Source organism: Budorcas taxicolor, chromosome 16 (genome assembly GCF_023091745.1).
Source record: "Budorcas taxicolor isolate Tak-1 chromosome 16, Takin1.1, whole genome shotgun sequence".
Lineage (NCBI taxonomy): Eukaryota > Metazoa > Chordata > Mammalia > Artiodactyla > Bovidae > Budorcas > Budorcas taxicolor.
This window is the reverse complement of record NC_068925.1, coordinates 10,184,179-10,203,281: the sequence shown is the minus strand read 5'-3', so window position 1 is coordinate 10,203,281 and position 19,103 is coordinate 10,184,179.

The following is a 19,103-nucleotide window of genomic DNA, read 5'->3' as shown; positions in this document are numbered from 1 at the left end:
CATGGAGTCGCTAAGAGTCGGATACGACTGAGTGACTTCACTTTCACTTTTCACTTTCATGCATTGGAGAAGGAAATGGAAACCCACTCCAGTGTTCTTGCCTGGAGAATCCCAGGGACGGTGGAGCCTGGTGGGCTGTCGTCTATGGGGTCACACAGAGTTGGACACGACTGAAGTGACTTAGCAGTAGCAACAGCAGTGTAATATAGTAAGTATGTTTAAAATTTAAGGTGCTAAGTTGGTGGTGATATTTTCAGTGGCAATAGGGAGTTAATAAGCTTCCTAACCAGGTAACATCTGACAGCTATTTTAAACCATGACTTAATCTATGAGTGAAAAAGAAAGATAATAAGCATATTGCATTCAACAATTTATTAGCAAGATAAATGAAGTAATGCATACAAAATCCTTATCTCCATAACTGACAATTGGAAGTTTTTAATAAATGTTCATTTACTCAATGAGAGTAATCAAGCATCTACCATGTGTTAACTTCTTTTCTAAGGGCTGAAAATAAAGAAGGAAATAAAAGGAAAAAAATAATGTCGAACATTACTTAAATTCTAGTAATAGCTAGCAATTAAGCTTCTCTGTGTCCATCACTTTTCTAAATGTTTTATATATATTAATTCATGCAGTTTTCACAATAACCATATAAGTTCTATTATCATTTCTTCTTTACATATTAGAAAATTAACTTGCCTAGTGTAAGTAGGAAAGTTAGAATATTAATCCATACTGATTGTCCTGGAATACATGTCTATGATTGTTTTCCTACCTTGTATTGTACTCTTATAACTGTAAGTATATAGTTTAATGTTCAACCAGAAGGGCTTGATAATAACATGAGAAAATGTGTTTAGATATATTAAAGAATGAAAATGTTGCTTTTTGGAGGGTAAGCTGATGAAAATGAGAATGAAAAAAATTTGATGTGTGGCAGAACCAAGACAATATTGTAAAGCAATTAGCCTCCAATTAAAATAAATAAATTTAAATTACAAAAAATTAAAAGCAGGTTAAAAATAAAAAGTAGCAGTTAATAAGAGCACAGTCACACAAGGTTCACCACTTAATCCATTATTCCAAACAGCATGTAGTGTATTTTGGATATAAAGATAAAATATTGAGTGACAACTTGATATTGGTGTTACACCTGATTCTCATATTTGAAAATAATTTCTGAGACCTAGAAGAGCATCTATTAAGTAGATAGATGGTATTTGACGATTTGTTGGCTAAATGTTGATAAGTTTTTATTAAAGTATTCTTTGTCTTATTTTCACATTTAATGGCAACATTAGGAAGACGAATATACTCCAAAATATTGAATATGGTTTTCCATGGTGGCTCAGATGGCAAAGCATCTGCCTGCAATGCGGGAGACATGGGTTCTATTCCTGGGTCAGGAATATCCCCTGGAGAAGGAAATGGCAATCCACTCCAGCACTCTTGCCTGGAAATTCCCATGGATGGAGAAGCCTGATAGGCTACAGTCCATGGGGTCACAAAGAGTCGGACACGACTGAGCGACTTCACTTTTCACTTTCACCATTTTCTATCTCTAATATATTTTGTATTTCTGTTTTATTTAGTTTTGTCGTTCTTCTAGAGGTGTTTTTTTTTTTGTTTCTACTTTACATCATGTGACTTTTTTTCGCTTCTCTTAATCTTACATCATGTAACTATTTAAGAACATACATTTATGTGTGGAGATGTTTAAACCACATTGAGAGAGTACTTAAATTTTTATGAAAGAAGGGGCACATTAAGACATTTCTATATATGTAGACAAATATATATACTTAAATATTAACTCACTATATATGTTTGTGCATATACAAATATATGCAAACACATTATATCATATATTTTTATATAACCTTACATTTAAAAAAGTATGAGATATAAAAATAGCTGTTTTTTAATAGTGAAATAAAATTTCCCCTTATTTGTCTATTTTTAAATTTTTCTATAGTGAGCAATACATTGTACATAATTTTAAAAAAATGGTTGAAATGTTAACTTGTTGATGAACAATGAACAGTGTTATGAGATCAAAGATTTCTACAGAATAACAGCTATTCATTGGCCTTAGCAAGAAGAGTTTGCATAGTGAGAATTAAAACGCACTTATATATCTATTATTCCACAGTAGATTCCTTTTAAAAAAAAATTAAAAAGAAAAACATGAAGCAGCAATTTGTAATGAACATTCTTGAAACATGTGACAAAGAATCCAGGTTCTGAAATTAAGAGAGGTCACAGAGATGATGCTACTGCTTTTCCAGAGAGGGGAGATTAGATATATCCTTATGCTGATTTTGGAGAGTGGTTGAAGATATAGATGAGAGGAATATACTTGATAAATAAGATTTTTGATGAGGAAGAAGAGTGGATGGTGTTTAGTTCATACATAGAGAGGCAGATCTTTTCTGAAAAGAAAATACTTTTATCCAATTAGAAGAATGAAGACAATTGACATTATAGAAATGAAGAGTGGATATAGAAATTGATCTATGAAAGAAATATAGAATATGGCATTTTGAAATGCTTGCAGACTCAAATACATCTTTTCTTTTGTTCTATAATTTATATATAAGCAGCAACATGCTTTTATTGATAATTAATTAATGGCCCACAGCAAATCTTGGCTCACAGAAATGTTTTGTTTATGCCTCAGAGAAATTAGAGAATTCCAAATGAAAATCTGTATTTCTGCCTCATTTTGAAAAGTTGAAAGTGTTCTTTTGCTTATTCTAAAAATTCCCGTAATAACAATAGTTTGAAAATCACAAGTCTGGGACAAGTTAAGCTGTTTTGATTTGGGGGTACCAGATGCCTTAAAAGAAATCTACAGCCCTGTGTGGGCTGCTTCAGTCTCCGCTGCACACCACTGCATTCTACTTCTTAAAACCTATGTAATTCCTTCTCATAATATGTAAGCATTAAGAACCTTGGGAACTCTCAGTTATATTTCTAAAAAAGATGTCCACTAGTGAGGCAGCAAAGGAGCACAGTTGCTCTCATCCCAAGAAATCAATAACTAATGTGTAGCATTGTGGAGACAGGGCCAATTACCTGCCCTTTGATGAGGCCCTTATATCTCAAGGGCTTCCCTGGTGGCTCAGAGGATAAAGTGTCTGCCTACAATGTGGGAGACCAGGGTTCAATCCCTGGGTCCGGAAGATCCTCTGGAGAAGAAAATGGTAACCCACTCCAGTATTCTTGCCTGGAAAATCCCATGGATGGAGAAGTCTGGTAAGCTACAGTCCATGGGGTCACAAAGAGTCAGAAATGACTGAACTACTTCACTTTCTTCTTTATATCTCATAGCTGAGTTCAGAAAAGCCAAAATCTCCCATGAACTTTGTGGGTAGTCAGACTGATAAATTTTTAACACTGAAGTGTGCATTAGCAATAAGTGTTATATTTGGTCTCAAATTCCAAATTATGGAAATTCAATGTTAGATATGTCTTCTTATATAGTTGCCTATTTCCCTTTTGTTTTGTTTTCAGTGATATTTTAATGGAAGTTTAGAGATTACTATGTCAGGGTTCAGTATGCCAAAGTAATGTTGTGTCACCTAAGCATAGCTCAGTAATAATCTCCTGCAATGCAGGAGAGGTAGGCTCAATCCCTGGGTCAGGAAGATTCCCTGGAGGAGGAAACAGCAACCTGCTCCATTATTCTTGCCTGAGAAATCTCATGGACAGAGGAGGCTGGCAGGCTACAGTTCATAGAATCACAAGAGTCAGACACGACTTAGCAATGCCACCAGCACCACCACCACCACCACCACCACCACTGAGACTATATTTCTTACCAGTTCAGCCTCTATTTTTTCATCTAGGTGTTCTGTGCCCTCTATTTCTCATACTAAATACATGTCTAAGGAAAAGGTATGGAGTGAGGCTTATGGAGAGATATGTGTATTGTGGTAGAAGAGAGGGAGGGAGAGAAGAAGAGAGAGAGAAAGAGAGAAATGTGAGTGGGTTCTTGCAACCTAATGATATAAAGCATTTATTTTCCCAGATGATGGATCTGAAAAATAAACAAAATAACTTTTGCAACAGTATATCTTTTTTCACACATTACCTATGCTCAGGCTGGAAAGAGAAGAATGCTTAGTGGACGCTATAAAAGACAAGAGCTTTAGCCCCAGGGAAATGAGATAAATCCCTGAGGACTTTGAGGAGAGAAATGGAGAAACTATCACAAGATGACCAGTCCTTAGATCTGGAAGTCCATCCACAGCACCTGAGAGCCAGGTCAGCTCCCACAGGAACTTCCCATTCATGACAACATTTAAACCACATGAATCCAAGAAGTTACCTGGATTACTTTACAGTTGGCTTCTAGTTCAAAGCAGATCATCTATCACCTGCTGAATATTTAATCTACTCTGCCAGGCCTTAACACCTGAGACATGTTCTACTTATTCAATATATTAAACAATCTTTCATTCCCAAGGACATGTATTAAGCCCCTCAAAAAAGGGAGTAAGTACCTAGATATGTACCACTACACTCAGAATAGCACTCCCAATTCTTAACCAATAATTAAGTCCTCCAAAATCGGGAAGAATAATCCCTAGGTTCATGTCTACTTCCCAAGCCAGTATCAGGGTGAAACTGATTGGAAAACTTTCTCAGAACTTGCACAGAGAAAAATCATACTTTTGTCATACAAGTTGAGGAAACTGGATATAATCCTGAAAGCAAATGGTAGCACTTTTTGTATTTTTCTTTCACTTTTTGTATTTTAAATGAGAGATTAGAAATATATATATATTAGGGATACTGTTGTTACTAGTGTAGAAACACTTGTATTTTAAATGAGAGATTAGAATATATATGTGTATATATATATATATATATATATATATATATATATATATATATATATATATAGAATATTGTTGTGGCAAGTGTAGAAAATGGAAATAGCAAGTGAGGTTAGGAGATAGTCTAAGTAGCATAAATACCCAGAGGAAAAGTTGTTAAAAATTTAATTGACTTAGAACAAGGTGCTTAGTTTCTTGGAATTTAATTATAAAATGAAAATAATAATAAACATAAAATTATGTTATGAGATTTCACTTGTATGGTTCCTAAGACCATCTGATATAGTGAAACTACATAATATAAAGCTTCTGTCGCCAAAGTGTTGATCCCCTAAAAGTAGGAAGTGCATCATAGTCATGGTGGAGAGTTATGACAAAATGTGGTCCACTGGAAAAGGGAATGGCAAACCACTTCAGTATTCTTGCCTTGAGAACCCCATGAACAGTGTGAAAAGGCAAAAAAAAAAAAAAAAAAAAGACACAGAAAGACATACTTCCCAGGACAGTAGGTGCCCAGTATGCTACTGGAGAAGAGTGGAGAAATAACTCCAGAAAGAATGAAGAGATGTAGTTAAAGCAAAAACAACACCCAGGTGTGGATGTGACTGGTGGTGGAAGTAAAGTTTGAGGTGGTAAAGAGCAATTGTGCATAAGAACCTGGAATGTTAGGTCCATGAATCAAGGCAAATTGGAAGTGGTCAAACAGGAGATGGCAAGAGTGAATACTGACATTTTAGAAATCAGTGAACTAAAATGGACTGGAATGGGTGAATTTAACTCAGATGACCATTTTGTCTACTACTGTGGGCAAGAATCCCTTAAAAGAAATGGAGTAGCCATCAGAGTAAACAAAAGAATACAAAATGCAGTATTTGGATGCAATCTCATTAACGACGGAAGGATCTCTGTTCATTTCCAAGGCAAACCACTCAATACCACAGGAATTCAAGAACATGCCCTGACAAATAATGCTAAATAAGCTGAAGGTGAATGGTTCTATGAAGATCTACAAGACCTTCTAGAACTAACACCCCCAAAAGATGTCCTTTTCATTATAAGGGAATGGAATGCAAAAATTACAATCAATAAATACCTGGAGTAATGAGCAAATTTGGCCTTGGTGTACAGAATGAAGCAGGGCTAAGGCTAAGAGTTTTGCCTAGAATGCACTGGTCATAGCAAACAGCCTCTTCTAAAAACACGAGAGAAGACTCTACACACGGATATCACCATATGATCAATACCAAAATCAGATTGATTACATTGTTTGCAGCCAAAGATGGAGAAGCTCTATACAAAAACAAGACCAGGAGCTGACCTTGGTTCAGATCATGAACTCATTAGTGCCACAGACTTAAATTGAAGAAAGTAGGGAAAACCACTAGACCATTCAGGTATGAATAAATCAAATCTCTTACAACTATGGAGTGGAACTGACAAATAGATTCAGGGGATTAGATCTGATAGAGTGCCTGAAGACCTATGGACGGAAGTTCATAACATTGTACAGGGGGCAGGGATCAAACCACCCCCAAGAAAAAGAAATGCAAAAAAGTAAATTGGTTGTCGGAGAAGGCCATACAAACAGCTATGAAAAGAAGAGAAGTGAAAGGCAAAGGAGAAAAGGAAATATATATTCATCTGAATACAGAGTTCCAAAGAATAGACAGGAGAAATAAGAAAGCCTTCCTCATAAGTTGCTTGTATATTTTTGAGATTAGTTGTTTGTCAGTTGCTTCATTTGCTATTATTTTTTCCCATTCAGAAGGCTGTCTTTTCACCTTGCTTATATTTTCCTTTGTTGTGCAGAAGCTTTTAATTTTGATTAGATCCCATTTGTTTATTTTTGCTTTTATTTCCAGAATTCTGGGAGGTGGATCATAGAGGATCCTGCTGTGATTTATGTCTGAGAGTGTTTTGCCTATGTTCTCCTCTAGGAGTTTTATAGTTTCTGGTCTTACATTTAGATCTTTAATCCATTTTGTTATTTTTGTGTGCGGTGTTAGAAAGTGATCTAGTTTCATTCTTTTACAAGTGGTTGACCAGTTTTCCCAGCACCACTTATGCAGCTCAATTCCAGAAAAATAAAAGACCCAATCAAAAAAATGAACCAAAGAACTAAATAGACATTTCTTCAAAGAAGACATATGGATGGCTAACAAACACATGAAAAGATGCTCAACATCATTCATTATCAGAGAAATGCAAATCAAAACCACAATGAGGTACCACTTCACACCAGTCAGAATGGCTGCGATCCAAAAATCTGCAAGCAATAAATGCTGGAGAGGGTGTGGAGAAAAGGGAACCCTCCTACACTGTTGGTGGGAATGCAAACTAGTACAGCCACGATGGAGAACAGTGTGGAGATTCCTTAAAAAATTGCAAATAGAACTCCCTTATGACCCAGCAATCCCACTGCTGGGCATACACACCGAGGAAACCAGAATTGAAAGAGACACATGTACCCCAATGTTCATCGCAGCACTGTTTATAATAGCCAGGACATGGAAACAACCTAGATGTCCATCAGCAGACGAATGGATAAGAAAGCTGTGGTACATATACACAATGGAGTATTACTCAGCCATTAAAAAGAATTCATTTGAAACAGTTCTGATGAGACAGATGAAACTGGAGCCGATTATACAGAGTGAAGTAAGCCAGAAAGAAAAACACCAATACAGTATACTAACACATATATATGGAATCTAGAAAGATGGCAATGACGACCCTGTATGCAAGACAGGAAAAAAGACACAGCTGTGTATAACGGACTTTTGGACTCAGAGGGAGAGGGAGAGGGTGGGATGATTTGGGAGAATGGCATTCTATCATGTATACTATCATGTAAGAATTGAATCGCCAGTCTATGTCTGACGCAGGATACAGCATGCTTGGGGCTGGTGCATGGGGATGACCCACAGAGATGTTATGGGGAGGGAGGTGGGAGGGGGGTTCATGTTTGGGAACACATGTAAGAATTAAAGATTTTAAAATTAAAAAAATAAAAAACTAAAAAAAAAAAAGAAAAAAGAAAGCCTTCCTCACTGATCAATGCTAAGAAAAAGAGGAAACAAATAGAATGGGAAAGACTAGAGATCTCTTCAAGAAAATTAGAGATACCAAAGGAATATTTCATGCAAAGAAGGGCACAAAAAAGGACAGAACTGGTATGGACCTAGCAGAAGCAGAAGATATTAAGAAGAGGTCGCAAGAATACACAGAAGAACTATACAAAAAATATCTTCATGACCCAGATAACCACATTGGTGTGATCACACACCTAGTGCCAGACATCATGGAATATGAAGTCAAGTGGGCCTCAAGCATTACTACAAAGTTAGTGGAAGTGATGAAATTCCAGTTGAGCTTTTTCAAATCCTAAAAGATGATGCTGTGAAAGTGCTGCACTCAATATGCCAGCCAGTTTGGAAAACTCAACAGTGGCCACAGGACTGGAAAAGATCAGTTTTCATTCCAGTCACAAAGAAAGGGAATGCCAAAGAGTGCTCAAACTACCACACAATTGGACTCATCTCACACACTAGCAAAGTAATGCTCAAAATTCTCCAAGCCAGCCTTCAACAGTATGTGAACCATGAGCTTCCAGATGTTTAAGCTGGATTTTAAAAGGCAGAGGAAACAGAGATCAAATTGCCAACATCCATTGGATCATTTAAAAAACAACAGAGTTCCAGACAAAACATCTACTTATGTTTTGTTGACTATACCAAAGCCTTTGACAGTGTGGATCACAAATAAGTGTGGAAAATTCTGAAAGAGATGGCAATAAGAGACCACCTGACTAGCCTTCTGAGAAATCTGTATGCAGGTCAAGAAGCAACACTTAGAACTAGACATGGAACAACAAACTGGTTCCAAATCAGGAAAAAAGTGCACCAAGGCTGTATAGTGTCACTCTGCTTATTTAACTTATATGCAGAATGCCTCATGAGAAATGGTGGGCTGGATGAAGCACAACCTGGAATCAAGATTGCCAGGAGAACTATCAATAACTTCACATATGCAAATGACACCACTCTTATGCCAGAAAGTAAAGGAGAACTAAAGAGCCTCTTGATGAAAATGAAAGAGGATAGTGAAAAAATTTGCTTAAAACTCAACATTCACAAAACTAAGATCATGGCATATGGTCCCATCACTTCATGGCAAATAGATGGGGAAACAGTAGAAACAGTGAAAGATTTTTTTTGGGGGGGGGATGGAGGGGACTTCAAAATCATTGCAGATGGTGACTGTAGCCATGAAATTAAAAGATGCTTGCTCCTTGGAAGAAAAGTTATGACTAAGATAGACAGGATATTAAAAAGCAGAGACATTATTTTGCCAACAAATGTCCATCTAGTCAAAGCTACGGTTTTTCCAATAGTCATGTATGGATGTGAGAGTTGGACTGTAAAGAAAACTGAGCACCAAAGTATTGATGCTTTTGAACTGTGGTGATGGAGAAGACTCTTGAGAGGTCCCTTGGACAGCAAAGAGATCCAACCCAACCATCCTAAAGGAAATCAGTCCTGAATATTCTTTGGATGGACTGATGCTGAAGCTGAAACTCCAATACTTTGTCCACCTAGTGCAAAGAAATGACTAATTTGAAAAGACCCTAATGCTGGGAAAGATTGAGGGCAGGAGGAGAAGGCGACAACAGATAATGAGATGGTTGGATGGCATCACCAACTCATGGACATGAGTTTGAATAAACTCTGGGAGTTGGTTGCAGACATGGAGGCCTGGTGTGCTGCAGTCCAATGGGTCACAAAGAGTTGGATACAACTGAGTTCTACTCAGTCTACTGAGTTATACTCAGACTGAACTCTACTGAACTGAAGGAAGTGCATCTAAGCTCATATTAAGGACATAAATGCTTTTCAATAATTGTGAATATCTGTATGTTTAATATTAACTAACATCATGCTGTTTAAAATAGGCTCAGTTACCATGAGATTCTAAAATTTATTAAAAATTTTTATTTCTTCATACAGTTGATCCTTGAACAACACAAGCTTGAACTTCAAAGTTATACTTTATGTGTTTTTTGTTTTTCAATGGTAAATACTACAATACCACATAACTCACAGTTGACTGGGTCTAAAAATGAAGAAACAGAGATATGAAATAAGAGTGGATATTGAGGAACCATGAACACAAAAGGTAGACTATAAATTATACACAGATTTTGGATTGTGCACAGGGTTGACATGCCTAACCCCACATTGTTCAATGGACAATAGAATTCAATGGTTTTTCATAAGAATTTATAATCTAGAGCACATACTTGACTGTATAATTAAAGAAGACATGAGGAAGATAGTAAACTTTGGGGACTCTTTTTGATGCTTAAATACATGATGTGTCCAGACCTAAGATAAATTGGAAGATGCATAAATGGAAAGAATTAATTCATTGATAAATGTAACTCCCAAAATATCAATGTGCTGAGTGTCATAATTATTTAATTCTAATATATCACAATTTATCAATTTTCCCGTAATGAATTTTCATACAGCTAGATAATTAATGACTTTACTATCATCCCCTAAAACAAGTTAATCTTGTTTTAATGCTCAAACTTTCAAGCTTGGGTGAAAAATTCCTTTTGGAATAAAAGAAATGTTTTACAAAACTTTGGGAGTATTATTTGTTATGTCTATTATTTGAAAAGGCAGTTTTTCAAGAGATAACCTTTAAGGAGATTTTAAAGTATGACTGCATCTGTATAGGAAACACAATGGAACTCATTGACCATTTAATCCAAAACTCATTTTTTTGCAGATGGACCATAACTTTGAAACAGCAGTTCATTACCAATAACTGTGAGCATGTCTTAAAAGAAATTCCCCATATGTAGAACATATTATATTTCAAGGACAGAAATTTCTGAAGACTAAACTATGGGTTCAGTTCAGTTCAGTTCAGTTCAGTCGCTCAGTCGTGTCCGACTTTTGCCACCCCATGAATTGCAGCACGCCAGGCCTCCCTGTCCATCACCACCTCCCAGAGTTCACTCAAACTCACATCCATCGAGTCAGTGATGCCATCCAGCCATCTCATCCTCTGCCATCCCCTTTTCTTCCTGTCCCCAGTCCCGCTCAGCATCAGAGTCTTTTCCAATGAGTCAACTCTTTGCATGAGGTGGCCCAAGTACTGGAGTTTCAGCTTTAGCATCATTCCTTCCAAAGAAATCCCAGGGCTGATCTCCTTTAGAATGGACTGGTTGGATCTCCTTGCAGTCCAAGGGACTCTCAAGAGTCTTCTCCAACACCACAGTTCAAAAGCATCAATTCTTTGACACTCAGCTTTCTTCACAGTCCAACTCTCACATCCATACATGACCACTGGAAAAACCATAGCCTTTACTAGACAGACCTTTGTTGACAAAGTAATGTCTCTGCTTTTCAATATGCTCTCTAGGTTGGTCATTACTTTTCTTCCAAGGACTATGGGTACCTCTTTTAATTAATGGATATGTATTTAATTTTATAAAAATAGATTTGTGCACTAGTGATGTTATTTTATTCTAGGCAAGTCAAATACTCTTTCAAATACTAAACACACCATAGATATATTTAATAGAAGAAAAATTCCTTAAAAATATTTATCTGCTAGTTAGCATTTCTTTAGGGAAATACTTTCTAATAGGAAGTCAACATAGTGATTAAAAAGACAGACACATTCAGGGACCCAAGACATCTACTAATCTGTTCTCATTGTTAAAATGATAACAATACTCTTTTCATAAAATTATTAGCAAGATAAAATAAGTTTCTATATATAATCCTTCAAATAGTGTCATATACATGACTAACTTCACAAAAAATAACCTATTATTATTACTAATGGTTTATAGAGTATAATCAATTTCATCACAGACACTTTCACAAATCAGTAATAAAACTAGGGAAAGAGTACATGAAACCAATGCATTTTAATGTTATGTGCCATGAAAATTAAGCAGACATCCTATGGCAGACAAATGTTCATGCTAATTATTATCAGCAAACTCATTAAAGCTTCAATATTCTAGCTAACTCACTGTGAAGGAAGTTCATCAGTCTGACCTTGTAAGATATCTTGACTCCCACAGTGTCACACGGTGGCTTTTCCATTCCAACGGTGGTGTACCTATTATTTTGTTTGGCACAAAGTAATTTATGGTGAAGATATTAATGGGAAAACAGCATATAATTTCATGTTTAGCTTTCTCTTACAGATTTAAACTCAACTCCTCTCTTCTTCAATCTTTCCCAGCATCAGGGTATTTTCCAATGAGTCAGTTCTTCCACCAGGTGGCCAAAGTATTGGAATTTCAGCTTCAGCATTAGTTCTTTAAATGAATATTTAGGAGTGATTTCCTAAGGGTGACTGGTTTGAACTCCTTGCAGTTCAAGGGACTCTCAAGAGTCTTCTCCAACAGTATAGTCCTGCTGCTGCTGCTGCTAAGTTGCTTCAGTCGTGTCCAACTCTGTGTGACCCCGTAAGACGGCAGCCCACCAGCCTCCCCCATCCCTGGGTTTCTCCAGGCAAGAACACTGGAGTGGGTTGCCATTTCCTTCTCCAATGCATGAAAGTGAAAAGTGAAAGTGAAGTCGCTCAGTCATGTCCGACTCTTAGTGACCACATGGACTGCCACCTACCAGGCTCATCTGTCCATAGGATTTTCCAGGCAAGAGTAGTGGAGTGGGTTGCCATTGCCTTCTCCGATTAAAGTCCTAAATTATCAATTTTTTCAGAGCTCTCATATCCATGCATGACTTCAAGGAAAAAAAAAAACATAGCTTTGACTAGATGGACCTTTGTTGGCAAAGTAATGTCTCTGCTTTTTAATATGCTGTTTATGTTTGTAATAACTTTTCTTCCAAGGAAAAAGCATCCTTCAATTTCATGGCTGCAATCACCATCTGGAATGATTTTGGAGCCCAAAATTAATGTTTCCATTCACTGTTTCCATTGTTTCTGTATCTATTTTCCATGAAGTAATGGGATGTCATGATCTTAGCTTTTGGAATGTTGAGTTTTAAGTCAATTTTTTCACTCTCTTCTTTCACTTTCATCAAGAGGCTCTTTAGTTCTTCTTCACCTTCTGCCATAAGGGTGGTGTCATCTGCATATGTGAGGTTACTGATATTTCTCCCACCAATCTTGATTCAAGCTTATGCTTCATCCAGCCTGGCATTTCACATGATGTATTTGCATATAAATAAGCAGGGTGACAGCATATAGACTTGGTGCACTCCTTTCCTGATTTGGAACCAGTCTGTTTTCCCATGTCCAGTTCTAAGTTTTGTTTCTTGACCTGCATACAGATTTCTCAGGAGGCAGGTCAGGTGGTCTGCTATTCCCTTCTCTTGAAGAATTTTCCACACTGTTCTGATTCACAGAGTCAAAGGCTTTGGCATAGTCAATAAAACGGAAGTAAATATTTTTCTGGAACTCTGTTGTTTTTGCAATGATCAGTCGGAGGTTGGCAATTTGATCTCTGGTTCTTCTGCCTTTTTTAAATCCAGCTTGAACATCTGGAAGTTCACGGTTGACATACTGTTGAAGCCTGCCTTGAAGAATTGTGAGCATTATTTTGCTAGTGTGTGAGATGAGTGCAATTGTGTGGTAGTTTGATCATTCTTTGGCATTGCCTTTCTTTGGGATTGGAATGAAAACTGACCATTTCCAGTCCTGTGGCCACTGCTGAGTTTTCCAAATTGGCTGGCATATTGAGTGCAGCACTTTCACAGCATCATCTTTTAGGATTTACAATAGCTCAATTGGAATTCCATCACCTCCACTAACTTTGTTTGTAGTGATGCTTCCTAAGGCCCACTTGACTTCACATTCCAGGATGTCTGGCTCTCGGTGACTGATCACACCATCATGGTTATCTGGGTCATGAAGATCTTTTTTGTATAGCTCTGTGTATTCTTGCCAACTCTTCTTAATATCTTCTGCTTTTGTTAGGTCCATACAATTTCTTCCCTTTATTGTGTCCATCCTTGCATGAAATGTTCCCTTGATATCTCTAATTTTCTTGAAGAGATCTCTAGTCTTTCCCATTCTATTATTATCCTCTATTCCTTTGCCTTGATCACTGAGGAAAGCTTTCTTATCTTTCCTCACTATTCTTTGGAACTCTGCATTGACATGGGTATATGTTTCATTTTCTCCTTTGCCTTTTGCTTCTCTTCTTTCCATAGCTGTTTGTAAGGCCTCCTCTGACAGCCATTTTGCCTTTTTCATTTCTTCTTCTTGAGGATGTGTTTAATCACTGCCACCTGTACAATGTTATGAACCTCTGTCCATAGTTCTTCAGGCACTCTGCCTATCAGATCGAATATCTTTCAACTATTTGTAACTTCCACTGTATAATCATAAGGGATTTTATTTAGGTCATATCTGAATGGTCTAGTGGTTTTCCCTACTTTCTTCCATTTAAATTTGGATTTTGCTTTAGGCATTTCATGATCTGAGCCAGGGTCAGCTCCCAGTCTTGTTTTTGCTGAGTCTATAGAGCTTCTACATCCACAGCTGCAAAGAATATCACCAATGTGACTTTGGTATTGACCATCTGGTGATGTTCATGTGTAGAGTCATCTCTTGTGTTGCTGGAAAAGGGAGCTTGCTACGACCAGTGCATTCTAGGCAAAACTCAGTTAACCTTTGACCTACTTTGTTTTCTATTCCAAGGCCAAATTTTCCTGGCACTCTGGTATCTCTGGACTTCCTACTTTTACATTCCAGTCTCCTATGAGGAAAATGACATCTTTTTCAGGTGTTGTTCTAGAAGGTCATGTACATCTTCATAGAACTGTTCAACTTCAACTTCTTCAGCATTACTGGTAGGGGCATAGACTTGGATTACTGGGATTTTGAATGGTTGCCTTGGAAATGGACAGAGATCCTTCTGTCGTTTTTGAGATTGCTTCCAAATACTATATTTTGGACTCTTTTGTTTACTGTGACGGCTACTCCATTTCTTCAAAGGGAGTCTTGCCCACAGTAGTAGATACAATGGTCATCCGAATTAAATTCACCCATTCCAGGCCACTTTACTTCACTGATTCCTAGAATGTCAGTGCTCACTCTTGTCATCTCCTGTTTGACCACTTCCAATTTGCCTTGATTCATGGACCTAGCATTCCAGGTTCTTATGCAAAATTGCTCTTTACAGCCTTGAACTTTACTTCCCCCACCAGTCACATCCACAGCTGGGTATTGTTTTTGCTTTGGTTCTGTCTCTTCATTCTTTCTGGAGTTATTTCTCCACTCTTCTCCAGTGGCATATTGGGCACCTACCAACTTGGGCAGTTAATCTTTCTGTGTCCTATCTTTTTGCCTTTTCATGCTGTTCATGGGGTTCTCAAGACAAGAATACTTAAGTTGTTTGCCAGTCCCTTCTGCAATGGACCACATTTTGTCAGAACTCTCCACCATGGGTCTATCTTGTCTGACCCTATATAGTATCGCTCATAGTTTCACTGAGTTAGACAAGGCTGTGGTCCATGTGATCAGTTTGGTTAGTTTTCTGGGATTGTGGTTTTCATTGTCTCTCTCTTCTGATGGATAAGGATAAGGGGCTTACAGAAGCTTCCTGATGGGAAAGACTGACTGAGGGGGAAACTGGGTCTTGTTCTGATGTGCAGGGCCATACTCAGTAAATCTTTAATTCAATTTTCTATTGATGGATGGGGCTGTGTTCCCTCCCTATTGTTTGACCTGAGGCCAAACTATGGTGGAGGTAATGAAGATAATGGCGACTTCCTTCAAAAGGTCTCATGGTTAGATAACTTAGATTAAGAAAATAGGTGATACTGATACTATAGGTTAATTAATTGGGGTAAACATAGAGGAATTTTTTAAATGTTAAATGAGGAATTATTGATGAAACTAGAGATTTCCTAAAAAAGAAAAAAAAAAAAAAACTAAAATAAGATGTTTTAAGGTTGTGTAGGGGGAAGGGTATAGAAATTTCTCCCCACGACCACTAACCTAGTTTCCACACCAGCTTGGAATCCTATACATCAAATGAATAAAAACCCCAGAAATAAATGCATGTCACCTATAGTCACCTAATCTATGACAAAGAAGAGAATAATATACAATGGAGAAAAGACAGTCTTTTCAATAAGTTGTGCTGGGAACATTTGGCAGCTACATGTAAAAGAGGGAGTGCCTGAAGAACTATGGACAGAGTTTCATAACATTGTACAGGAGGTGCTGATCAAACCATCCCCAAGAAAAAGAAATGCAAAAAAGGCAAAATGGTTGTCTGAAGAGTCCTTACGAATAGTTGAGAAAAGATGAAAACCTAAAGGCAAAGGAGAAAAGAAAAGATATGCCCATTTGAATTCAGAGTTCCAGAGAATAGCAAGGAGAGATAAGAAAGCCTTCCTAAGTGATCAATGCAAAGAAATAGAGGAAAACAATAGAATGGGAAAGATTAGAGATCTCAAGAAAATCAGAGATACTAATGGAAGTTTTCATGAAAAGATGGGAACAACAAAGGATAGAAATGTCATGAACCTAACAGAAGCAGATGATATTAAGAAGAGGTGGCAAGAATACACAGAAGAACTGTACAAAAAAATCTTCATGATCCAGATAACCATGATGGTGTGATTGCTCACCTAGAACCAGACATCCTGGAAAGGAAAGTCAAGTGGATCTCAGGAAGTATCACTAAAAACAAAGCTAGTGGAGGTGATGGAAATCCAGCTGAGCTATTTCAAATCCTAAAAGATGATGCTGTGAATGTGTTGCACTCATTATGCTAGCAAATTTGGAAAATTCAGCAGTGGTCATAGGACTGGAAAGGTCAGTTTTCAATCTAGTCCCAAAGAAAGGTAATGCCAAACATTGTTCAAACTATCACACAATTGCACTAATCTCACAGGCTAGCAGTGTAATTCTCAAAATTCTTCAAGGCAGGCTTCAACAGTAATGTGAATCGTGAACTTCCAGATGTTCAAGCTGGATTTAGAAGAGCCAGAGGAACTAGAGATCAAATTGCCAACATCCATTAGGTCATAGAGAAAGCAAGAAATGCCCAGAAAAATATCTACTTCTACTTCTTTGACTAGGCTAAATCTTTTGACTGTGTGGATCACAACAAATTCTGTAAAATTCTTCAATAGCTGAAATACCAGACCACCATACCTGCCTTCTGAGAAATTTGTATGCAAGTGAAGAAGTAACAGTTAGAACTGGACATGGAACAACAAACTGGTTCCAAATCAGGAAAGGAGTACGCCAAGGCTATATATTGTCACCCTGCTTATTTAACTTATATGCAAAGTACATCAAGTGAAGTACTGGGCTGGATGAAACACAAGCTGGACTCAAGATTGCTGGGAGTAATATCAATAACCTCAGATATGAAGATGACACTACACTTATGTCAGAAAACAAAGAAGAACTAAAGGTCCTCTTGATGAAGGTGAAAGAAGAGATTGAAAAATCTGACTTAAAACTTAACTTTCAAAAAACGAAGATGATGGCATATGGTCCAATAACTTCATGGAAAATAGATGGGGAAACAATGCAAACAGTGAGTTGGTGATGGACAGGGAATCCAAGTTGCTGCAATCCATGCTGTTGCAAAGAGTTGGACATGACAGAGCGACTGAACTGATACCATGGAGAAAAGATAGTCTTTTCAATAAGTTGTGCTGGAAAGATTGGGTATCTACATGTAACAGAGTGAAATTAAAACATCCTCTAACACCACACATAAAAATAAACTCAAAATGAATAAACACCTAAATGGAAAACTGGATAATATAAAAGTCCTAGAGGTAAACATATAGGCAGAACACTCTTTGACATAAATCACAGCAGTATCTTTTTCAATCCACTTTCTAGAGTAATAGAAATAAAAACATATACAAATGAAATCTAATTAAACTTTAGTAAATGCTTTTGCATTACAAAGCAAATGATAAGACAAGAAAACTACCTACAGAATGGTGGACCATATTTACCAATGATAAAATAATTGGCAATGAATCAAACTGCAATGAATCAATTGCCAAAATATAGAAGCAGTTTGTATAGCTCAATATGAAAACAACCCAATCAAATAATAGGCATAAAATCCAGTTAGATATTTTTCCAAAGAAGACACACCGTTGGTCAAGAGGCACATGAAAAAATGCTGAATATCACTAGTAAATAGGGAAATACAAATGAAATTATCCTGAAACATCATCTCACATTGTTCAGAAGGTCCCTCACCAAAAAGTCTACAAATAATAAATGTTTGAAATGATATGGGGAAAAAAAAGAATGCTGGTGAGAATGCAAATTGGTACAGCCACTATGGTGAACAATATGGAGGTTCTTTAAAAAAACTAAGAATAGAGCTACTATGTGATCCTGAAATCCCACTCCTTGGCATATATACAGAGAAAAGCATATTCTAAAAAGACATATGCACCCCAATGTTCATTGCAGCACTATTTACAATAGCCAAACCTGAAAGCAACCTAAATGTCCATCTACAGATGAAGCGATAGAGAATGTGTGGTATACATACATACTACTCAGCCATAAAACATAATGAAATAATGTGTTTTTCAGCAATATGAATGGACATAGAGATTATCAAGCTATGTAAAGTAAGCCAAAGACAAATATCATATGATATTGTTTATATGTGGAATCTAAAAGATGGTATACAAATGAACTTACATACAAAATAAAAATACTCTCACAGACATAGAAAACAAACTCATAGTTACCAAAAGGGAAAGGCAAGGAGGGAGCCAAAAATTAGGAGTTTGGAATTAATATATACATGCTATTATCTTTAAAAAAAGTAACCAACAAGGACCTTCTGTATAACGCAGAGAACCATATTCAATATTTTTTAGTATGAGGAAAAATAACCTTAGTATAAGTAAAAATAAGTAATATATAGATATAGATATATTTGGGCTTGCCAGGTGGTGATTGTGGTAAATAACCCACCTTCCAATGCAGGAAACATAAGAAATGTGGGTTCAATCCCTGGGTTGGGAAGATCCCCTCGAGAAGGGCATAACAACTCACTCCAGTGTTCTTGGCTGGAAAATAGCATAAAGAGAGGCCCTGATGGGCTACAGTCCATAGGGTCACAGAGTTAGACATGACTGAAGAAACTTAGCATGTATGGATGAGATGTATTTATATCAATATATATCTCAATCACTTTGCTGTATACCTGAAACTAATACAGCACTGTAAATAAATGATACTTCAATAAAA